The 26086-nt window shown below is 36.8% G+C and overlaps 1 protein-coding gene across 6 annotated transcripts in view; it reads left to right on the forward strand.

The window, feature by feature from the left end:
• SRPK2 (SRSF protein kinase 2) overlaps positions 1-26086 on the forward strand; it is a 227665-nt gene that overhangs the window by 90143 nt on the left and 111436 nt on the right. The gene's annotated exons all lie outside the window — the stretch shown is intronic.

The raw sequence follows: 26086 nt of genomic DNA on the forward strand, positions 1-26086 counted from the left end.
AAATGGAACAGTCACTGCATGCAGTAATGGTTCATGCCTGCAGGTAAGGACAAAATGACTCAAGTATTTTTAAAGCAATTATTTTATCTGTCAATCAAATGATTATACTTGTAAGGCAGTATTTCCTTAAAATGGTTATTTACTTAATAAATAGAAGTAAAGATACTTTTATCTCAAGTCAGAAATGAGGCTGTAGTTGCCTATTTTGCTATGTAAATAATGTGTTCACTTCTGTTTGCCAAAATTTTGTATACTATATAGTGTTTTAAATTGGGGTTCTTGGGTGTATAGTTGATGCTTACCTTTCTCTTGATAACCTGATAGTTTATACCTAATGTTGATATTTTGTATTTTAGGTGTGTTGATAGATCTTTTTCATGGTTAGTTTTCAGGGTTATCTTTTTTGTTCATAGATTTAATATTTAGGAAAACATGATGGGGAAATAATTTGGTAGTAAGGAGTGATATAGGAAAAACACTGGGAAAAAATATGTGAAGAGCTTAACATGGTAAAAGGGATTTAATTAAAGTACACTAGTGTATGGTGGACATGATCTGATGACAAAATGATGACATTAAATTGATTTATTAGCATAACTAGGTGAAAGGCTCCTGGCTATAATTCAGGGCATTACAAATGTGGAAGATGTTACTGCTTTCTTTAGAGATTGAAAATAGAAAAATTTAGGCACATTTGTGTTTATTTTTATGTAGCGTCTAACTTCTGGTTTGTGGCTAGCCATCCGTTTTTAAGCATTCTGTTTGCTGAGATGAAAATAATCGTCAGCCTTGTGAATGTTCTGCCTGTAAAATGGTGGTGATGGGAAGGGGAGAAGGTGGTGGTGTAAATAGTGAATGGTCTGGGTGCCAACTGTAATGTTAGAGTTTTGTTACTAGGAAGAGCAGTTTTAATGGGATGACGGCAATAATTATGTTGGCTTTTTGAGCAGCATGACTTTTCTGTTGATAAATTGAGGGTTGAAGAGAATGGACACAGATTATTGAGAAATTTATTGTTAAAATACATTCTTATAAGGAAAGATTCTAAAGTATTTTGGTGATTACATTTATTTATTTTATTTTATTTTATTTTATTTTATTTTATTTTATTTTATTTTATTTTATTTTATTTTATTATTAATTTTTACCTAAGCTCCTGTGATTAAATTTGATGAAAAGGGAGTATGCATGTGGCCATGATTTTAAAGTTTAGAAATCAACTGCTATGCTTATAACAACTTTATGCACACTTTTACCAGAGCTTGCTTGTTTTGTTTGATATTCCAAATATCTTTACACATACATTTGTAAGTTAAGATACGCTGACTTAATGGGTGATAAATGTGGTTTATGGGGCAGCTAACACCTTCCAAACACAGAAATTGTTTTACTAATGTAAATATATTAAAAATATAAGTCACTCCCCCTCCTTTTTTTTTAACATGATGATGAATAGTCAAATCATTTATCTTTTTAATTTGTTTGGAAGAACTTGAAAAACAAGAATCCCATGTTAAAAAGAAAATTATGGCCTAGTAACACCATATCCTGCCCAGGAGTTTTAATAGCTTTCAGTGCCATGTAGCGGTACCATCACATTCTTTAATTCCTTGTTCACCAGTTACCTAAAATTTGACTAGTTTTTTAAAAAAAGTTAGTTGCTTGAGGCATGACCTCAGTCTTAAAGATATTTGGAATTTACAGATGGTCAGCATTTCCATGTATTTATTGGTGTAGGAAGGATGAAGAAATGCAGTCTTTCTTTAAAGAGGGGAAAGCTACTTTTTGTAAGAAACCAAGTTAACATTTGCCACAATTGATTTTGTTCACTGTCTGCAATATAGAGTGATCTTTGGATATTTCAGTGAACCAAGTAAAGAAACAACACTTCTAAGAACAGTGATGTGATGTTCCTAATAATTTTTCTATGTCATATATGTAACCCACTTAATGGGAATTTCTAGCCTTGTGACAGAGTATTTGTTGAATTATTTTTTTCCCCAGACAATTTTGTGCAATGGAGAAAGGAAAGGAACATCTGTAATACTTTCAACAATAAAGATAAATAAAAAAGAAAAAAAAGAAAAGCAAAACAACAAAAAAACCAGCTTATTTTTGTAGACAAGGAGCTTTCATTGAAAAATACAAGTATGAGTCAAAGTAATGTGATAACGGAGTTTTGAAGATTTTTTTTTTTTTGTGGGGGGGAGCTAGATTAGAAAATGTTAAAATAACAGATCTCAATACCACCATGAAATTTAAAATTATATCTTTACCTTTAACAGAATAGTGGAGGTCCTAACAAATGCCATTTTGTGGGGAGGCATGGAATACTACTCTTTTGTTTAGAATGGCTGACTCATAGGACAAAAACCAATGGAGTAACGAAAATTTACTTTTTCATGGTCTTATATTCTAGAGAGAGATAAAAATGTCAACCTACATTTTAAAAATTAGGGACAGAGAATATTATTGAATGAATTTAAAAAACTATTATGTCTGACTTGCATGTTATTCCCAGGCAAGAGGAAGACGTATCTGTTTCAAGTGCATACCCTTCCAAGGTTTTGCTTCTTGCTTTTTAAAATCTAGAACACTCCTGGGATTTGGAAATTTATGGGGTAGAGTAGGTGGGGAAGAAGAGTAAGAGGAGTAATAATAACAATAATAGCTAGAAGAAAGATAGTAATCATTTATTAAACATTTTTATTTTTAAACTATGTTATTATTTAAAAAAAATTTTTATTTATCGATTTGAGAGAGAACATTGATTTGCTGTTCCACTTATTTATGCATTTATTGGTTGATTCTTTTATGTGCTCTGACTGAGCACTGAATTCCAACTTTGGCATATGGGAATGATGCTCTAACCAACTGAGCTATCTGGCCAGGGCTTATTAAACATTTTTAAATTCTAGTTCTAAGTGAGGGGAGAGAGAGAGCAAGAGAACACACATTTTACCCCAGCCGGGTGGCTCAGTTGATTGGTCCCGTACACCAAGAGGTTGCAGGTTCAATCCCTGGTCAGTGTGCATACAGGAGGCAACTCATCCGCCCCCCCCCCCCCCCCCAATCCGTAAACATAACCTCAGGTGAGTATTAAAAAAAAGAAAAAGAAAAAAATGGCTGTTGGGAGGACTCAGACAAATTATCCCAGAAAGATCCTGTGTGAACAGAAAGCACTTTGCTGTACTAAATTATTATCAGACTGTATTGCTACTTGTTTAGTTAATTCATGAACAAAATTGGACAACTCTTGATATAGAAGTGGTGATCCCAAAGTGCTCAGAGCCATGATTCCCAGCTCGTCTAGACTGACTCCAGGGAGAGCTGAGCAGTTTGTGAGGTGAGGGGCCTGAGAAACATTGCCTGTAACTGCTGTTGTTTTATGTAAATGTAAATGGATGTTTTTGTAATTAATAAACTTCATAATCAGTCAAAAGTTAACTAAATATCAGTGCCTACAAGGTTTGCATTTTCTCAGGGAACAGGTACTAAAAGGATCACTTCTTGTTGTGTGTGTGTTGTTTGTGTGTGACATTTTTTGGTGTTAAAAGTGGTCCTCATACTGGAATAAATAATAAATGGTAGCCTAGATAATTAGCATCCCACATACCTAGCACACATTTGAATTGACAAATTGCTAGCTACCTTTTTCAGGAGAAAGGGAGAGGGAGAAACTATAAAAATATTTTTGCTGTGGCCTATATTTTAACGATGTTGTATAGTCAGGATTGGTGTGAAGTAATAAAAATTGTATGTTTTCCCTCCCCAATATAAGGACATTTGAAACACGTAAAGAACCTGTGCTATTTTTGTATGTGTATTTTAATTCCTTTTCTTATTTTGGAGCTTCAAGTGAAAAGAAAAAGGGCATATGGTAATGATGCGTGGTTGCAGAGAGCAAAAAGAGAAGCCTGGGAGAATAAGGAGAAGGGGAGGGAAGAAAAAGTAGGGGTGGGAGGTGAAGAGAGAAGGAAGTAAAGGATATTCAGTGGGAAAGATGCAGGACCAAGGTGTCTTTTATTTGCTCTTATGTGGAATATACTTTCCTCCATGGCTCTATGGTGAACTAAGTAGTCATGGGAGGAGAGTCCAGTTTTGTAGAAGATTCTCCATTGTATTCTCCCCTCCTCATTCCAGCTCAAAGGGTAGGACAGACAGTTCCTGATAACTATTTTTCCCCTTTCCAACCCCTACTCTACGACTGTTGGCTTTGTTTATTTGTTTGTAGGATAAATGTATTTGAGTTGTATGTATTTTTCCTGAGTGGTGAGATGAGACAACAGTAGCCGATTATGTTGTCTTCCCTCCACTCAATCCTTATGCTTTCTTTTGTTTTTATTTAACTTTTAGTAATATTTTTATTGAAAAAAAAAAATATGAAAGTGCACAGACCATATAGATCATTATAAAATCCAACTTATTGATTTTTATTTTATTTTAGCAGTTTATATTTTATGTGTATCTAAGAAATCTTTGCCAAGCCCAAGGTCACTAAGGTTTTTGCTAGATTTACTTGTAGAAGTTTTTGGCTCTTAATATTTAAGTCTGTGATTCATTTTGAGTTTAGTATTAAGGTAAAGGTTGAGACTATTTCTGCATATGACTTGTGAGTTGTATCTGTTTTTGAACATTATATATAAATAAAGACCCTCTGTGTACTCTCTTGGCCTTACCATGTTTTTGTGTGTAGGTGTAGTTGATCAGTTTCATTGCTGTATTCACTGTATAAATATATCTCACTTTATCCATTATACTATTGATAAGCATGTGGAATGTTTGCAGTTTGTGGCTATTAGAAATAGTGCTGCTGTGAGCATTTGTATACATGTCTTTTGGTGAGTGGACCCATGCATGCATTTCTGTTGTATATATTCTAGGAGTGCAATTGCTGAGTTTTAGTGGACACTGCCACTTTTCCAAAGTGCACGTGTGAATCCACACTCCCACCAGCTGTGCTCCAGGTCCTTGTCAACTTGCCCCCTGTATATTCTTTCTCTTTTCCAGTCCCCTTTCTCCCCCACTCTGTTCCCTCCTTTTTTTTTCCTGGTGGGTGTGCCAATATGACCCAGAGGTGGAAGCTTTTTGAGGAGGATTAGAAACAGGTAGGGGACTGTTTCTGAGTACAGACTTTCCTGAAGGAGATCAGAATTAGAAGTTCAGACCAAGCAGGAACCATAGGATATAGTCATCTGAGGCACTATTGTCCCACCTAAGGATTCTAATCTCTCAACTGGGCCTTAGAGGCCACAGGTGTTAACATTGGTTTTCTGACTTGGTTTTAATAACAAAACTATTTCTTCAGTTAAACCAATTAAAAGGCTCTTGTGTAAAACATAAAAAAAGCTTGGATTGGGAAGTGAGCCTCAGTTCTTGGTACTCAGCCATCTACCCTGGAGAACCCCTTCAAGACCTCCAGTCCTCTTTACTTGTAATCCCTTGATGTAGGTAGGCCACCTTAGGTCTAACCAAGAAATTATGACATTTCTGACATGTTCTGAGTGTTCATAGTCTCTAAAATTTTTATATAATATACCCAAATAAAAGTGTAGTGGTATCTTTTAATTTCTGTTTAAAACTGGAAAATTATTTGAGCTTCCTTCCTGTTGGTCATTAGTTATTTGGCCTAGACGGTGCAGGAGTTTCTCAATTATTTTGTTTGTTACCAATTTAATTTTTGGTTCTGTTTTGTGATTCCTGTCTGATGGGTTGCCACATTATAGCTAGAGCAAATCTTTCAGAACACAGATCAGGTCACTCTGCTTTGAAAGCCCTTCAACTATCTTCCCCTTATTCTTAGCATAAAGGTAAACTCTGTATCTGTGCCAATGAGCACCAAAACTCCCAGCCTAGTCTCAGAGTCCTCTGACTTTGGTCATGTCTCTCCTGTTGTTGTTTTGCTGCTGACATCCCTCTCATCACAAGGAAGCCCTGCCTAGGTCAGATGATGCCTATTATAAGCCCTTACAGAAACATGTACCTCTCCTTTGTAGCATTTGTCACAGCTGTTGTTTGACAGTGGGGAGTATCAGTGACATTTGGTTCACTTACTGGTTTACTTCCTATTAGCCCCAACTTATGATCTTAAATATAGAAGTGCTTTCATCACAAAATATTTTTGTTTTATTCATTTCCCGCTTACAAATTGTGAACTTCTTGTGGTGAGACTTTTTGGTATAGGGAATCATCTATTTTTATGGTATTGGCATAGGTTAATAAATTATAGCCATATATAGTCAGTTGACATTTAATGTTATATTAGTTTCAGGTATATAGCACAGCAGTTGGACATTTACATAATTTATGGAGTGATTCTACACCTCCCCTCCCCAATAAGTCTAGTACCCCCCTTATAATGCCTTTTATTTTTATTTATTTATTTTTAAATATGTTTTTATTGATTTCAGAGAGAGGAACGGAGAGGGAGAGATAGAAACATCAATGATGAGAGAGAGAGTCATCAATTGGCTGCTTCCTGCACGCCCCCTACTGGGGATCGAGCCCACAGCCGGGGCATGTGCCCTGACTGGGAATCGAACCATGATCTCCAGGTTCATGGGTCGAGCTCAATGGCTAGCTATGCCAGCTGGGCTATAATGCCTTTTAAAAGTTAATTTTCTTTAAAATGAATATTTGTATCTGTACCAGAACTGAAGAACCAGTATCATTTGCCTTTAGAAACAATTAGTATTAAATCCTGTCTAGATTCTGTTGTCTGATAAAGGCTTCAGCCTTGAGCCATATTCTCCTCTGTTGACAAGGGGAATTAAATTGGCACGTTTCATAAAGGAGCTTCAGAATGTATTAGCACCAAAGTGAGGCTTGTTCTTTGATACACTCAAATGGAAAGAACCTTGTGAAAGAAGTAACTTTCTCATTATGTGATTCATTGTAATTCAGTATCAAGACCCAAGTATCATGTAAGGTCATTTTGTATACCAGCAGTGGCACTTTCTTTTTTCAGTTGGGGAACCCCTTTTTCCCCAAATGGTAGATCAGGGAAATTTTGAACAAACGTGGGCAGCTATTATAAGAATAACTGGCTACAATAAGAAAACAACTCTACTTTTAACAATCATATTGCAGATTTCCTTTGTAGCAGAATTCTTTTTAAAAAATATTTTTTTGCTCATTTTTATTGATTTTTAGAGAGAGAGGAAGGGAAAGAAAGAGAGCGAAACATCGATAGACCCCAACTGGGGGTCAAATCCACAACCTGGGTATGCATCCTGATTGGGAATCAAACTAGCAACCTTTTGGGGCACAGAATGGTGATCAACCTACTGAACGACACTGGCCAGGGCTGTAGCAGAATTCTTTTTTTTTTTTTAAATATATCTTTATTGATTTCAGAGAGAGGAAAGGAGAGGGAGAGAGAGAGATAGAAACACCAATGATGAGAGAGTCATTGATTGAGCCCGCAACCCGGGCATGTGCCCTGACCGGGAATCAAACCCCAATCGCCTGGATCCCAGGTCGATGCTCAGCCGCCGAGCCACGCCCGGCCGGGCAGTAGCAGAATTCTTTATGTGCCAGTAGCTGGAAGGAGTTAAGACTAATTTTAGTGTAGATTACATTTGTCTGTCCATCCTATATTTATCAGCAGTTGCTGTGCGCTAGCCACACAGTGATTTGGAAATCAGGGAACAGCAAAGGCAGCACAAAAGTATAGGATCTTTAAAGAAGTTTGCTAGGTGGTTTACCCCTGATACTACTTGGTCAGTTTCTTGGGCATGAGTGCTGACACATTGTATCGTGGACACTCTGTAGTGGGCGGGGCTCTGGGCACTCCTTGAAAGAACTACCCTTAACCAATAATTGCATTTTGGGGGAGCTTTCATAAGGACTAGAGCGTGGTGAAGGGGTTACAAACACAGTTGCCTGCCAGAGGCCAGTGTGAGTGAGTGGTGTGGGCCAGGTAGGCCGAAACCAGAGACCAAAACCCCATCTAGAGGTGGCTGCTGGTCAGCTCTTTCTGACTGCTGCCATGCCAGATGCAGGCCAGGTTTTGTCAGTTCTTGTGAGTTTTAGAGCTTGAAAAAAAATTTTATTTTTTACATCAGATCTCTCTTACTTTAAATGATGGTGCAAATTAAACCAAAAAGTCACACCAGCCTTAAAAACAAAAAGAGTATCTGCTATCTAAATTGAGCTCATGGTGAACGTCTTTCCGCTGTGTTGTAGCGCATTGATTCACAATTTGTAAGCCACAGTTGTGTGCAGACTTACTGTAAAGGAAATTCATATTCTAAGAGTACTAATCATTATCTCTAGGTTGAAGGCATGCAATCAAAGTGTGTCATGCTAAGGAGTGTGTCTCTGGGTTTTTCTGACATTTCAAATATGCAAAAACACTAGTGATGACTGTTCTAATAACCACTTACTCAGATACCAGATTTAATAAGATAATCCACTGTGTGGAGTACGAAGGACCCCAAAAGATGCTCATTTCTCAGACTGGGAAGTTGTTATTTTTATTTATTTATTATACGACTACTTATTAAGTACCCACTGTGATGGAACTTAAACTTTAATAAATAATCTGAAAATTACAGAGGCGGGACAGCAATCTGTGTGCACGGCCGCACCTCATCCTTTCTTCCTTTCCCCTCTCACCTTTCTTATCCCTGCCCTCTCCGCGTCTCCACAAAACAGATTTTGAGTCTAGTTAGAAGAATATCTACAGTGCAGTAGAAAAAGTATCAAGAGAAAATGCAGGTCAGGGTAGAAGGCTGTGGTGGTGGATAGCTAGGTGCACAGCCAGATACGTGGCATTTGCCTTGCAGCTCCTAAAGATGACGACGGAATCTGGCTTTCAGTTTCCTGATGCCTAATTAAAGGGAAAATAACATGCTCATACCATCTATATGGAGAGAGTACACTAGCTTTGGTAGGAGAACCAAGCCTTTTTTCCAACCTAGTTGTGTTTATTTAACACAGCATTTTTGCATGTCTCAGAAGATATGTTAATTTATTTTAGAAAATTCAGATTAAAAGCACAAAGTGTAGCATGCTTTTATAATTAAAGGTCAGTCATTATTAATTTTTTATTTTTTTTGTTTCTTTGTTTTAGTGTTAGGAGATATATAAAAATGGAGCAGATATACTTTAACATCACCGCCATCAAGCAAACTCAGTATCATATTGACAAATTATTTTAGAATTGGCTTTTTACGCTTACCATAAGCAGTTTTCCTTATTAAATAATCTATAGTGTCATTTTAAAAATAGTATCATTTTTAAAGGCTGCATAGGACTGAGTCCAAGCTATGGATAGATGTACCATAATTTTATGTATTGAGTCTTCATCTTAGAAATGGAATCACTTGCAAAGCCAACTTGTAAGGCTTTTGATAAAGGATGTTCAGTTGCCTCCAGAAACGTACAGCTTCTCTCACTGGTAGTGTATAAAGGACCTTTTTGCTTACACTCTCAATTGGGATTCTCAGAATAGTCTCTTTTTGAGTGTTGTAAAGATGACACTGAACAATATGCTAGACAATGTTGACTTTATTAGTCCCTCTGCCCCTTAGCTCGTCCCTCTAGTAAGGCCAGATGCTATTGTGGTACCTTATTGTTTCACTCAGTACGTATAAATGACAGTGAAGTCAATACAGTCAGCTTTAACAAGATACAAGACACAGCAGATTCTTGTTTTCAGCCAAGCATTTATGAACCGTCTAAGGTATACTTAGTGTTTTGTGTTTTTGCTAATGAATCTTAATTTTATAGGGGATTTTAAGAAGTTATATGATCCAGACTTCTCACTGCAGACAGATGACAAAGCATCCACCATAGATGGTTGGTTGGTTTCCTTTTTTACTAAAGATGTGCAGGAATTAATATTCTCCAACCTTCCTTGTTAAACCAGGGTCTTTGAGGATGTTCAGTAAGTATTCACTGACTTTATTGCAAAATTTAATCACCTTTTTAGTCAAGATCTTCCTTTTGGTGAAATACATTTTTCTTGCTGGATTTTGAATCTTTTGAGGGGAGCGGGGAGCGTGCTTTGTATAGCAGGAGGACTGGAATCTTAAGTCCAAATCCTCAGGTTAGCGTTGTAAGCTGAGGAAACAGCATGTGAGAGAGTGAAACTCCACAAGGCTGGGAAAGAGGTGGATGAAAGGATGGGAAAATAGGTGAGAGAGAGATACGTTGTGCACCTGTGGCAAGGATTCAGTGGTTAGGTTTTGAACTTTAGGCTGAAATCTATGAAGAGCCACTGAAAGGTTGTGGCAAGGGAGATGTTACACCCATGTTTAGGACATGCACATGCTCCTGTGGGCATGAAGTAAGGTATTTCAGGAAAGCCTAAAGAAATGCATTTTCCCCTCAAGAATGGATGGGTTACAAGATACGCTGCAGAATTGGTGGCAGAATGTTACTCATTTGCTCTGGAAATGGATAGTAAAATTATGGCAGTATTTACCATTTGAATGACAGAGGGCAGATGGATTCCTTGGTGATGTATTAAACATTGAAGTGAATTACCAAGAAAGGCTGTGAAATGTATTTCTCTCCCAGACTTTAAAAAGAGGGCAGTCAGTCCCTTGTTTGTTTGGATGGGTAGAGATGCTTCTTTCTAAAGACAGGTGGTTGGCCTGTTGAGCTTTACGTGTTTTTTTAATGTTATATGTGCATAGTCATGATAGGATTTCTGATTTATAGTTAATAATTTGAAATGCCTCAAAATTTTCTATAAACAATTTGTGACAGAAGTCTTTGCTCGGATATATAAAGTATAACTTCTATAAATTGTTTAAAATATTCTAGTCAGTGCCGTACAATAGACTTTCTGCAATAATCTGGAAGGATCTATAATAGCCATGGCTTACTGAGCATTTGAAATGTGGCTACATGACTGAAGAGCTAAATTTAAATTTAAAATTTAATTTTAATTTAAAAACCACTGAGCTCTTTTTTTCAGAGGAGAATGCCAATGAACTGTGTTATTTTAACCTTTTTCATTTACAAAAGAGTATTTTCTTTTTAAAAATATGTTTTTATTGATTTGAGAGAGAGAAAGAAAGAGAGAAACATCGATCAGTTGCCTCCCGCATGCACCCTGATGGGACTGAACCCGAAACCCCGGTATGTGCCCTGACCTGGAATTAAACCGGCCACTGTTTGGTGCATGGCATGATGTTCAACCAACTTAGCCACATGAGCCAGGGCGAATATCATTTTCTTTCTTGTTCTTTTCTTTCGTAAGCTCTACCTATTCCATTTTAAAATTATTTCTCTCTTCCTATGCTGACAATATTATACTGTATGAATAAAATACTTTATTTCCTTTATTTTTAACTCAAACTGGTAATTGAAGGGAATTGTATTCTCTAGTTATTTGTTCTTTGATAAAGTTGTTTTCGCCCCTGTAAGGGGGAAGAATCTTGCTTAATTATCTGCCATCACACCACTTAACTGAATTTTAAATCTTCTTTTTATGTTCTAGTAATTTAGCAGCATCTATTAATTGTAAAAACAATTTAGTTTTCTAAATTTTTGGTTTCAAGGAAAGAAAATGATATAGACAAATTTCTAAGTGTTATATCTGATAAAAGAAATAAAGGTAAGTAGATGAATTATAGTTTACGGTATTCGTCACCCACAAGTACACACACGCTCACACACACAGACACAGAGACACAGATATTTCTCACTTTGTTCTTCTCATCACCCCGTTTTAGCCAGAGCATACACAGACACACAAAATCCAAATGCTGACTTGAAAATCAGTTCTTGTCCTCTCACCAGCCCTTTTTTTTTTTTCTTCTGACAAAGTTTACTGATAATTATTATTACACTCTTTTGACCCAGAATCAAAAAGGACATCTTGTTCTTGGAGCCAGGATAATGCTTAGCCTGCAGGGCTGAAGAAGGTTTACAGTTATGTTGAATGTTAAATTTATTTATTGAAAGGGAAGTCTGATGGGATTAACATGGAATTGTGTAAGAGATTTTTTTGTTGTTCAGCTCAATCCGTTTCATTTTCTTAAAAGATTAAAAAATGCTTCCCTTTATTTCTGGGTATTAAGTTATACTTTGACAGCCTGTGTTTGAATAAATGAAAGACTTCTTTAGAGGACTCCTTGGATGCCTATGATATATATAGTAAACACCTTGGTCTGTTGTATGTGATTTCCTCCTCAGTTTAGGACTGTCATTTTTTCCCTGGACTTTTGTAGTTGGAGCAAGAGAGTGTATTGATTTACTGCTATGGTGATACCTTGGTACACATCCATTTCATTATAGATCCAAGTGTTTATTTCAAAGTAAACAAGTCAAGAAATTGTGTTTGGGTGTAATGAGTTGTGCATTGTGTGGTGGTTCATCCTTACTTCCATCCCTTAACTACCATGAACCCGAGTAGCTTCTGCTGCTGTTTCTGCCTTAATGTCAGTCATGTTCCCAGCCTTAGCTTAATGCAGTTGTTATCCCCTGCTTCTCTTTGTTGCGATAAAATATTTAACAGCTAGTGACGAAAACTGAACTGATTATCATAATAGTAAAACTTACCTGGTGTTCATCCTCCCAAATTGTTTAATGAAATCACAGATAGTATAGAGAACATTAAAAAGGTCATCTGGTTTGTTGTTGTTTTTTAAGTCCTCACCTGAGGATATTTTTTCCCATTGCTTTTCAGTGCTGCTCAGTCTTTTTCCTGACTTCCATTAAACCTTTCCCCTTTGCCCTTTGTACCACCTCCCGGAACACTTTCCTAAAAGAGATTCATTAGTGTAGCTAAGAAGGTCTTCCACAGTCTGGTGCTCCTAATTAGGAGCTCCAACTGACCCACCATCATTGGCCCTGTAAACCTTTTTGTCTTCAGGACGGCCTCTTCCCTCTGCCTGGACCTCACCATCTCAGCTCCGGTTCCTCCTCCCACCCTTCTACAGAGGGCCCTTCTGGTTTTTGCCTCCTAGTATGCCATTTATACATGTGTACTGAGAAGCTGCCTGTCACCCCATTAGACCATGAGAGACAAAGTGTTTTTATCTGTCTTCATGTTCCTGGTACCTAGTACATCATCTAGCCCATTTGTTAGATACAAATGTTTATTTGAATAAAGGTTTTTTATTTCTTTTTCAGTTGGAGTGGAAATTTTTTTTAAGAAAAAATTACTTGCCTTTTTTTTAAAAAAAATAATTGACCCAAGAGAGAAAGGGGGCAGGGAGGGAGGGAGAGAGACAGAGACAGAGACAGAGACACACAGACAGACATTGATGTGAAAGAGAAACACCAATCGGTTGTCTCCCGTGTGCATCCTGACTGCGGATTGAACCTGCAACCTAGGTATGTGCTCTCACCAGGAATTGAACCCACCGCCTTCTGGTGTACTGGATGATGCCCCAACCAGTTGAGCCACACTGGCCAGGACTATTTGTCTTTTTTATTAGGAAATGTTCCATAGCATCTTCTTCTTTTACTCTCTTCTGAAAAGCTTTGCTAAATGATTGTTTTTGTAGCTGTTTTACCCAGCTTTCCTGGGCTCAGAAACCTTAAAGGACTCCCATTGCTTTCAGTGGGGCCTCCAGCAGCTTCTTTTGGTAGTATTGTGTCCTTCTAGACATACCTACCTGATGTTTGAATTGCCTTTGAGTCATGAACCTTGGAGCCTAGGAGGCACACTCAGCTAATTAATGGCAGAGTTGGAACTTCAGTTTAAGCTATTTGTCTAATGCTCTTTCCCTTGCATCTGAGTGGTGCCAGCTGTAATATTAGACGAAGCTCCCTGGATTGATTTGAGAAAACTTTGTTTATACCAGTTCTCACATTTACATTTACGTAATCTGCTGAACTGCAGGTATTTATTAATGTGCTGTAATTTAGAGATAATATATTCTTTGTAACTAAAATTGAAAACTGGCCTGGGCAGGCGTGGCTCAGCGGTTGAGCATTGACCTAGGATCCAGGCAATCGGGGTTCGATTCCCGGTCAGGGCACATGCCCGGGTTGTGGGCTCGATCCCCAGTCGGGGGCGTGCAGGAGGCAGCCGATCAATGACTCTCTCATCATTGATGTTTCTATCTTTCTCTCTCCCTCTCCTTTCCTCTCTCTGAAATCAATAAAGATATATTAAACAAAATAATAATAAAAAATAAAATTGAAAACTGTACATTTCATCAAATTCAGAGTATATTAAAATTCTCAACTTTGTTCACAGCCCCAAATTCGCCATGTATTACTTAAGGTTGTTTCACAAGTGACTTTAATTTTAATCCTGCCAAATTTGCTCCTGTGTCAGGTTCCTAAACTATAAAATGACTCATCTGGACTTGGAGAATTAAGATTAGCATGTAAAGATGTCCAGACTTTTTTGAGCCTTGGCCATACCTTCTATCAGAATAGGTAAAATACTGAATTAGAAGTATATATTTGAAATGCTACTTCCTTGGCAAGCTTTAAAGCCTTTATAGCGTTCTGTTCTTATATTCAGTTTATAGCTGTAGTCAAGCCAAAGGTTACTTTTAAGGATAGGAGATCCAGCTTGCCCAGCTGGCTGTTTAGCTGTTCACTTGGCTGCTGCAGACCAGTCTTCTTCCTCTCTTGAGTGGATTTGAGCTAAAAATAGATGATTCATTTTGGGTTGGCAAAGCGCTGCTCTGGACTGTTTTTTGTTGCTTATTTCAGATTGGACTTTGTGTGTTTGCCTGTGAGTAGATCTTTGTGTATTACGGTAGAAGTTAATGGTTACTTTGCTTTACATACTGTGGGGTTTTATCTACCACGCCCTCTCCCTTGCCCAATAAATTTCCAGCCTCTTCCTCACAAGCACACAAAGGGAAGAGGGTGTGTGTAGATCAGATAACTGAGAGCTCTGAAATGGAAGGGTCACTCGAGACCATGTTGTTGATTTTATGGATGAAATACCAGACCTAGAAATATTACCTGTCATCAACCAGGTGATAATGGCACAAGATGGAAATGACAGTGGGAAAGATTTAATTTTTTATTTAAAAAATATACCAAACTTGATTTGGTCTTTGGGTTTGGAGTAAGGTATGCAGAGTATGGCATACTGTTGACAGTGATCCTGATGATTATTTCCTGGGGGAAGATTTCCTTCTAATATTTTTCAGCTTTTTCAGTTATCTGTTTGAAAAAGATTGTAGAGGAAGTGACTGATAATAATGTAAACCCTGATAACTTGTCTGGTCATATTTCTGGGAGAGATGATGGGAGCATGTGAAGGGAGGAAGGAGGAGAGTTGCAGTGGTAATAAAAGGTCATGTCTAACGTGATCTTCATCCTGCACAGAATCCCTGTTTCCTGTAAAGGAAGGATTGTCTTGTGATGATAGTTTATAGAATTACAGAACGGAAAGCAGCATGCTATATTGGAAAGAATATATGCATTTTGGAGCCATGGACCAGAAGCTAAATCCTGACCAGCTATCTAGCTTCTTCAAGTCTTAGTTTTCCTAATCTTTAAAAAAAAAAAGTGATAATACTGACTTCACCAGGGAGTTGTGAGGATTTAAGGAGATAATGTAAAATGTATACTCAAGAGTCCATGGGTGGTACTGTTTTGTGAGAGGAATTTGACACAGAGAAATGGTCACTTGCTTTGCAATTGGATCAGATTAAAAAAATAGATATCTGTATTGATTTCAGAGAGGAAGGGAGAGGGAGAGAGAGACGGAAACATCAGTGATGAGAGAGTCATTGATTGGCTGCCTCCTGCATGCCCCATACCAGGGAACAAGCCCACAACACAGGCATGTGCCATCACTGGGAATCCAACAGTGACTAGGAGAACCATTGATGTGAGAGAGCCACAATGACTGGTTTCCTCCAGTGGGGGTTAGGGAGCCAAGCTGCAACCCAGGTACGTGCCCTTGACCTGGAATCGAGCCCGTGACCCTTTGATCTGTGGGCTGACACTCTAACCACTGAGCCACACCGGACAAGACAGCAAAGGCATTTTAACATCTACTTTGTAATTATGTTTTCCAGATTGTGTGAGCATGTAAAATTAAATGGAAAAACTGACTTGAATAGTTATTTCCCACTGGGAGGTAACAGTTCCAGTTGCAGTATCATGTATACTTAAATAAAAATGACAGTTTATCTCAAACAACCTAGAAATGAAGATGCTATATTTTGGAAAACTGACTTTAGACTAAAGAATAGCTTTATTGATGAGTACAGTGTAATAAAGATGCGAGTGAATCATTTGAATTAAACTTGCTTCATGACAGTGAGAAAAAGTCTAAATATTCTGTAGCATGGATTTAAATATATACTTACATTAAAAATTAAATATTACAAGTAAACATTTGACTGTCTCTTCTCTATACCTAAAAGTTCACCAAAAATTTGGGGAGAGCAACTGCTAGATAATATTTGTAGTTTCCAAAAAACTACATTGTTCTCTCTGCCTTTTTTTTCTGCCTGTGGAGTTCTTGTGTTTTGTGAAACTGTTACCATCTTCTCTCCATGTCTGCTAGGCCTGTTTTCTTTCCCACTTTGAGGTTAAGAGTACCTTTTTTTCTGCCTCCTAAAGCATCTGATGCATACTACATCAGTGCACCTCTTTTCATTGCGTTGGTGCTTATTCTAATGGAGTTACTTTAAGTCTCTCTCTTTAGGGTAATACATAAGTAAACGTAATGAGCATGGGCTTTGTAGACAGTCTTGGTTTGAAGAATGGCTTATCTATTATTTAGTTTTCTAACCTGGGGAGAGTTACTTAATCTTAGTCTCCAAAAATTGAAGATAATAGTTTGTTAGATTATGTTACGTATTGAAGGAAGTGGCATATAGGAAGCATCCGTAAATACTTATTATTCAGTTTAGTCTCAGCACATCATAGGATCATAGGGACCCAGGATATATTTCTTAAGTGAGATAGAAGGATATTTTTCTAATTTAGACCCGGTTATCTATGGATGGATCAAAAAGCAGTAGCAATCCATAGATGAAATATTAGCATATGTTTCACATCTTATTTACTAATGTATTTGCATTGTTTCAAATAGTATTTGTTTAATTCTAACCTTCAAAAAAATCACCCATAATCTCATATACAGTGGCAATACTGGTATATTTAGTAGTCTTTTTCTCACCTTTTATATTTTTATGTAACTGAGTTTATCTTATTATTACTGGAATAAGAAAGGGGTTAATGGGAATCTTTTTAAAATAGGGAGCTAAATTTCACATCAGTAGTGAAAAAGGTTTAACTGGGCCTTGTCTTGATATAAAAATAATTAGAAATTATTAAAATGAAATTAATTTTATACTGAACAAAATTTCTCATTGTTGCATCTGTAATACAGTCATAGAATGAACGAAGAATTAATCAAATGTTGTTTCTGGTGTAATATCCCCTCCTCCCCCAATATATTTTTTACTTCATATATGAGTTGTAGAGGAATTATTAAGACAGCCTTATTTTGTGAAGGTAGTTGAGAGCTTCATCTCTTTTTCCAGTGACCTTCCTAAATCTTTAGTATACAGGTTGTATTCTTTTCAAGATCTGTTAATGCATGTGTTTGTTGATCTTGTCTTTTATAGTTGTTAGTTGGTCTTCTGGGTTCTTGTCAGTAGCTTTGCCAATTTTTAAAGTAAAAATCTCTTTTATATCACCGTGAAATCTTACATATTTTCAGTTTTATAGAATTGTATATGCATTCTGTTGCCAAATGCTTAGTTTAGCGAAAGCCTAATTAAGTGATCTGTGCCTATATTAAACACTTATTATTATTATTATTTTTTTTGGTGTGTTTTTTTCCAAGTAGGAAAAGATACTTGAATAGGATTTACTTTTATGACTGGTCAGTTCCTTCATGAATATTTTTGTGTTATTTACTTCCTTTTTGCAACCTTGTGATTTCAGAGACTTTAGATTACAAGTATTTGAATAATAACAATCTTTTACATTCAGTTTTTTAAAAAAGATACATATTTATTGATTTCAGGGAGAGGAAGAGAGAGAGAAACATCAACGATGAGTCACTGATTGGCTGCCTCCTGCAATCCCCCTACTGGGGACTGAGCCCACAGCCTGGGCATGTGCCCTGACTGGGAATCAGACCTCAATCTCCTGCGTCGTAGGTTGATGCTCAGCTGCTGAGCCCTGCCTGGCTGGGCTCCATTCAGTTTTTTATATTGTCATTTGCATTTTTAAAAAGTCATTTAAAAAAATAAATCTTATTTTAAATGAATTCACGAATGTTGGATTCATAGGGTCCTGTAATATGATTTGTTACTATAAACAACTATTTTTGATAATTGTTGTATACTTTTAAATTTTTTTAATCCTCACTTGATAAGTTTATTGATTAAAACAAATTTTTTTTGAGAGAAACATCTATGTGAGAGAGAAATACTGATTGGTTGCCTCTCGTACGTGCCCCAGCTGGGGCGAGGTTTGAGCTTGCAGCTGAGGTTTGTGCCCTTGGCCAGAATCGAACCTGAACCCGTCAGTCTGAGGGCTGATGCTCTAACTACTGAGCCAAACCTGCTAGGGCTATTTCCCAGTTATTTTATCAGCTTGCATTCATCAGCAGCAGGAACATGCCCATGTCAGCACACCTTTATCTATGTGTATGGTTGTTTTTAAAAGTGGAAAAAATGTGAAAGGTAAATTAAGGGCATTTCATTAGTATATAAACTTTTATAGGGTAAAAAATTCACTCTGGGTAAATGTGTTCCTTCATTCATCATACTTAAGTGTGCCAGATTAATCCTTCTGAAACATGCATGGTTTTGTCATTTTCCTGTTCCCCATTTACTGCTTACTCACTTTTCCATGGATTTCAGGGGGTGATATTTTTTAAAATGAAAGAAAAACTATTTCTTTACTTTGGCCTCTCAGAACTGTTTTGTATTAGTACAGGACATTGTGTTTTCTGTGTAACTGTGTACAATGAAGTATACTGTAGTCACTTGATTTTTACCTTGTATACTCCACCAAATGCACAACACGGATGGAGGGAATTATTATATTTTTAGTCCCTGGAATAGTTTTACACCATTGACAGAAGAACTGTGCAACAATAACTTCGTTAAAATTTTAATATTTTTCTTTAACAATATATTCTGTACTTAAAAAGAACTGGTTAGAGTTACTGATTTGATAATGGCAATAAAGGTTCTAAATAAAAAGTTTCCTTTAACTGGTAAAGGGATTTTCTGTGCTCTGTGGAGTATGGTGTTTTAGCAGCAAATGAGGTGAGGATATAAAAACGAATTCAAAGGAAAGGTGAGCAAGGGGCGGGTAAGGAGAATTAATTGTAATTTAAGGCTTGTTAAACACTTTTGTTGAACGTTTCTTTCATTCTTTTCCTTGCTACGATTCTGGTATCCCCAGTTGCCAGGCTTAGATCAGCTAGGCATTTCCAAAGCTGGAGAATAGTAATTATAATATCCACCATGGCGCTGTGAGGGGGACCAGATGAGTGAGCGCATGTAAGGTGTTCAGGACAACACCCAGCACTCATTTAATCTTTGTTGTTATGATTACACTTAATACTTATATATATTAAAAAAACCACTCCCTTCTCCCCCCATGCAGAAGCTTTTTAGTTTGATGCAACCCCGCTTGTCTGTTTTTTCTTTCATTGCCTGAGCTTTGGGTGTCAGATTCAATGAAATGAAGTTGCCAAGATCAGTGTTATGAAGCTTTTCCCATATGTTTTCTACGAGGTCTTATAGTTTCATGTATTAAATGTAAATCTTTATTTCATTTTGAGTTGATTTTTATGCAAGGGATAAGTTAAGGGTTCAATTTTATTCCTTTGCAAGTGGATATCCAGTTTTCCCAAGACTATTTGTTGAAGAGAGTATCCTTTATCTTACAACAAAGTAACTTATGATTTTTTTTTTTTTATATTGGTGGTTTGGCCACAGGAGTTTGTTTTTTCTACTACCTGCCTGGAATAGAAAGTGGAGAAATAGGTGAACATGGTTCTTTTCTTGCAAATGTGTATGAATTTAGTAATAGATAAATAGGTTAATTTTTTGAGGACTCCTGAGGGCACAGTAAAGTGAATCTGAACAGGAAGTGAAGGACATCTGTGATGTGTAATGAGTGCTGTTGTGAGAAAAATGTCTGGATTTTGAGGCACAGTTAATTTGGGTTTTGAAGTTGTAGGAATAGGCATAGTTGCATTGTTGAAAGAGATGAAATTTTGAACACTGGGAAGGGACTCTAGGATTCAAGTGTTTCCGAAAAACCTTTATATTTTATGTAGGAACTTGGATCCCAAGGGAGGGAAAAAGGGCTGTACATCTCTAATGTCCATTCAACCAGTAAAACTCATCGAACTCATATTGAAATTGTTAATTGTGTATCAGTGCTATAATCTGTAAACTTGGTGTCTTTGTACCTTGAACTTTCCCTGAATGAGGTTGTAAAATTACAAGGATGCTTTTCTTTTGGAACTCTGAGGGGAGAGTTATTGGGGTATCATCTTCTAACTAAGGGACATGGATTTTGGGAGATATAAGCCCCTTATCCCCAGAGAAAGCTTTGGGATAGTGCCCAGTGAAGCCTGGGCTCAGATCCATCTTGATTTTTATCATGGCTCTCTGGCTCATTGGCTGGGAGCCCCATCTCTCCCTTTATTGAGCCTAAAGAGAACATTGCAAGCTTAATAGGAAATTGATAAGCTATGCATTTAAATATATATATGTATACACACACACATACACACACACATCTTTATTAAGCACTAATTGACACAGCACATAGTTCACCCATTTGAAGAATATAACTATCACTACATTACATTTTGGAACATTTTCATTGCCTCAAAAAGAAATCCTGTATGCTTTCGTAGTCATTTCCTATTTCCCATCAGTCACCCAGGCATAGGCAACCACGAATCTGCTTTTTCTCTATGGATTTGCCTATTTTGGACATTTTGTGGAAATGGAAACATAATATGACGTCTTTGGTCACTGGCTGCGTTGACTTACCATAGTGTTTTCAAAGTGGCATTCAGATTGTGTAGCATATATCGGTACTGCATTCCTTTCTATTGCTAAATACTACTTCATTGAATACATAGACTACATTTTGCTTATACATTTATTAGTTGATGGACATTTGAATTGTTTCTACTTTTTGACCATTTTGAATAATGCTACTTTGAAGAACATTCATGTAGAATTTTTTGAATGGGTTATGTTTTCATTTCTTTGGGGGATATACTTAGAGGTGGAATTGCTGGGTCACATGGTAATTTTTATGTTTAATCTTTTGTAGAAACTGCAAGATTGTTTTCCAAAGTGGCTGTACCCTTTTACTTTTCCAGCCTCAGTGTGAGAGATTACCAGTTTCTCCACATCCTTGCCAACACTTATTATTATTATTATTAATTATTATTATTATTATTATTATTATTATAATATTTTGTTAATCTTCACCTGAGGACATTTTTCCATTGCTTTTCAGAGAGGATGGGAGGAAGGGTGGGGGGTGGAGAGAGAGAGAAACATTGATGTGAGAGAGACACATCGACTGGTTGCCTCCCGCACGTGCCCAGTCCAGGGGGCAGGGAGTGAACCTGCAACCCAGGTGTGTGCCCTTGACCAGGAATCGAACCCGTGACCCTTCAGTGCTCAGGGCTGACACTCCAACCACTGAGCCACAGGGGCCAGGGCTATCACTATTATTATTATAGCCAGGCGTGAAGTGGCATCTCTTTGTGGTTTTCATTTTTTTTTGTCCCTGATGGCTAATGATGTTGACCATCACTACTCTTATCTATCATGTGCTTATTGGCTATGTGTATATCGTCTTTGGAGAAATATTAAGATCCTTTGCTCAATTTTAAATTATTTATCTTTTTTATTACTAAGTTGTAAGAGTTATTTACTTGTTTTCATTATTGGGTTTGGGTGTTAATGTGCTTTTGATTCTAGTGGATAAAGGACCAGGCAGCTAGTAATAGTCCCAGTTTTCACTACTAAGGTGTTTCCGCAGAACACAGAAGGGTAGTAGTCTGGCACAGAAAGGTAGAGGAAGCCAGAGATGAGAAATCACTTGTTCTTTAGTGCAGCTGAAATAGATCACTGCTCTCTTTTCTTTATATCCCAATCAGTATATTCTTTTGATTTAACCCTAAACTTGAAGAAAAAAAGGGGGGGCTTTCTTTTTGAGGGTGAGGTGTTTGCTGCTGGTGACATGGGTGTCTTTTTTTTCCTCACCTGAGGATATGTTTTTATTTATTTATTTTTATTTTTTTTTAAGATAGAGAAGAAGTGGGGGTGGGAGGAGAAAGAGAAAGAGAAACGTCAATGCCAGAGAGAAACACCCATCCATTGCCTCCTGTATGCGCCCAGACTGGGGTTTGAACCAGTAGCCTTTTGGTATATGGGAGGATGCTCCAACCAACTGAGCCATCTGACCAGGGCTGGGTATATTTTAAAGCAGAAGACTTATTTATTCCTTGAGTACATATGCAATATATATTTTTTAATAAGCTAAAATTTTTCTTTTGTATACTGGGAAATAATATAAATAAGATAGTTTCCTAAATGCTTCACAGGCAAGTATAATTTTATTTATTTTATTGAAAATAGACTTAATCTTTTGACATAGCTATTAACATATTTTGAAGGGCTTTAGATTCTGATACTCAACAGAAGTTTGTACTTGGTGATAAAAAGCTTTATTTTAAAGATAACTTTATTAACACAGTTTATAACTTTTAAATTCCCCAGCACCATTGTTTAATAGAGCTTTCCTTTCAGTATGTAGCCCCCACCCCCACATGTGGCTGTTGAACACATATAATGTGTAGTTGGTAAGACTGCTGAGTTTTTAGGTTTATTTTTTTTTAATTCATTAAAGTTTAAATTTAAATAACCACATGTAGCTGGTGTCTACCTTACATAGGTTCTAGACAGCACAGGTGTGCTTAGAGAACCTCACTAACTTTTTTTTAAAAGTATGAGTTCAGTTGTAAGAAATTTTGTAAGAAATAAGTACAATATATTTTTGGTAAGTATTTTTAATGAATTTCCTATTTTCTCCACAGTCTTAAGGGTACTTGTTTTCTAGAAACAGCCTATTAAATGTTATAAATAAAATTAAACTTCTATATCTGTAATTATAATATAAAAATGGCTGGGCAGATTTTCACCAAATCTAGAAGGTTTGAGATGTTCTGAGTGAAAGTGTAAGCTGTGTGTCATACTTAAGAGTGGCTTTGAGGGGGAGTCTGGTGGCCATCATCTGCTTGAGAGGCTGGCGGCTGATTGGGGAGCTCTGCTGCACTGCATCCAGGATATGACACAGATGGGAACAACCCGTGATTTCAAATATGAGTCTTAAATAGACAGTTACTATGGCAGATGATCCTGACTACTGGTTGGCAGCTCTCTGTAGCCTGCTCCAGGGTTAGCAGCAGCAGTGGATCTCTGGTGAAAATGGAGAGAGGCTAGTTGCTAGTCTTAAATAAAATTGATCATTTACTTCCTTTACAAGACAGGAAAGCAAGCCAAACTTTATTGACAATTTTTGGGTGGTGGCAACATTCTAGGTAAATTTAACTTTTATTAACATGGTTATGAAAGCTTCAGAAAGGAAAGGGAATAAGCTAATTTGATATTTATTTTAATACCCAATTTATATTTAAACTTGTGTGTGTCTTGAGATTAGGGCTTTTTCTCATGAAAAGTTTAACTTTGACTTAGCAAATAAACATTGGAAACTTTTTCCGGCCAGTGAGATGTTTAGTTCACTTTACATAGAAGTTCAACATACTAAATTCATGAAATACAGTAGGGATAATGGCAAGATTTATTTTAACTGACAGTTTGCAGTTTCATTTAGAATTCTAAATGTTCCAAAATGGAAGATGGTGGCAAACTGAAACTTGAGCGAACATTAACCAAATGATAAGTGAGGGGTATATTCATTGGGTAGTTAGAGTATGTTAAAAAGCTTTTTTTTGAGTAAAGGATAGAGATTCTGAATCCCTAGAAATAATTCTAACCAAAACTATTCATGGTGTTTATGGAGAAAATGGCAAAATATTACTGAGGACATAATAGCATTCTTTTTTTTTTAATCCTTGCCCAAGGATATTTTTTCCATTGAGTTTTTAAAGAGAGAATGGAAGGGGGAGGGAGGAGGGGGAAAGAGAGAGAGAGAAAGAAAAAGAGAGAGAGAGAGAGAGGGAAAGAAAGAAAGAAAGAAAGAAAGAAAGAAAGAAAGAAAGAAAGAAAGAAAGAAAGAAAGAAAGAAAGAAAGAAAGAAAGAGAAAAACAGTGATGTGAGAGAGACACATTGATTGGTTGCCTCCCACTCGGGAATCTAACCTGCAACAGAGGTACGTGCCTTTGACCTGGAATTGAACCCGAGACCCTTTGGTCTGCATGCTCTAACCACTGAGCTAGACTGGTCAAAGCATAAAAGCACTCTTGAATATGAAATGAACAGAGGGCATGGGATGATTTAGTATTGTACAGAAGTTATTTCTTCTAAAGTGATCTGTAAATTCAGTGTACATATGTAATTGATAATCTAATCTAAAATAAATCATTGCTGGGACAGTTGGTTATCCATATGGAATAAACTAATACTAAAGCTCTATCTCACATTTTAAAGAAAAATTCCAGGTGGATGATATCTAAATTATCAGCGAATCAGAATTGAATATGTACATAGTCTGCTCATTATAATTTTTACTTCTAGATATACACCTTCAAGCAGTGGGTTCCATATTTTATTCTTTTGTGATTCTGTACATACACAGGCCAATTTGTGTATAACTGAAATAAATTAAAAAAGCAGTACTTACTACGTGAAACACTTAGGTATTTTCTACTTTATTCCATTTTTAATAAAATACTGTCTGTGACCCACTACATTGATTTCATGAGTTGCTGAGTGTAACTTGACAAAAACTGCCTTTGAGAAACTCTTGTACCTATGTGCATGGAGGTGTGTGTGAAAATTTTAGCATGTGTGTAATAATGTAAAGTGATATATCTGAACCATTCATTGAGAAAAGGGTTCAATATACTGGTGAATATTCAGACAGTGTAATATTATTTGATAGTTAAAATGAGAACTGGAGTTACCTCCCTCAACGTGGATAAGTCTCAGAAGACAAATTGAGTGAAAAATAAAAATTGTAGAATGACACAAACACTATGATATGATTATGTTTATTGGTACAAGCTATATGGTTAATGTATAAAAACATGCATAGGAATGATGAGTCTTAATTTCAGGATAGCTGTTACATGTAGGAAGAGGGGAAAGGAATTGGGGGCCTTCAAATCCTTCAACTAATAAATTAAGGACTACTTTATTAGTCCTTAATTTAAAAAGGTCTGAAGCTGATATGACTAGATGTTAAGATTGGTTAACATTGCAAGTGGGTATACCTGTTTTGTATGTTTGGAACAGTGGGATTTAATAAACAAGAGGGAGAAAAAAAAGAACAAAGAGGTTGAGATAAGGCTAGAATATAAACAGGGCCCTGATTGTTAGAGTCATATTTATCATATTAAGAATGCTTTGCTTTATATCGAGGGCAGAAGTGTTTAAGAAGGAAAAGATAAGATCACATTTGTATTTTTGAAGGATCACTTTCATTATAGTGTGGGACATATATTGGGTGAGTGGAGGCTGAAGGAAACGTAGTAATTCAATTGTGGGTGTTTGTGGCCTCTACACAGCAGGGCAGTGAGAGTGGAAATGGGAGGATCTGTAGATATCAAAGAGGCAGGTCAATTAATTGGTGGCTGATCAGACTTAGGGCCATGGGCTGAAGTTGAAGATGACTCTGAGGCTTCCATGGTCACCACTGAGGTGTATAAAAGGTGGTACTCTTACCTGGAAGGGGAAACAAAAGAGCTGTATTTTATAGGTAGTAAATTCAGAGAACTCAATGAGAAGTCAGAGTTTTCTGTAGGATGACTATGCTAGTCATTGTTAGCTTGGTTTTTAAGAGCACTAAAACTAAAATTTTATAATTATTTTTATTTACAGAGGTTTTAATTTAAAATGTGATTTTTATCTTTAAAGATGGAACAAAGAAAGGTGCTAGGATTGTCTTAACAAAGTACAGTTGGTCCTCTGTATCTGTGGGTTCCACATCATGGATTCAACCAAC

This window comes from Miniopterus schreibersii (assembly GCF_964146895.1).
Source record: "Miniopterus schreibersii genome assembly, chromosome: 9".
Taxonomy (NCBI): Eukaryota; Metazoa; Chordata; class Mammalia; order Chiroptera; family Miniopteridae; genus Miniopterus; species Miniopterus schreibersii.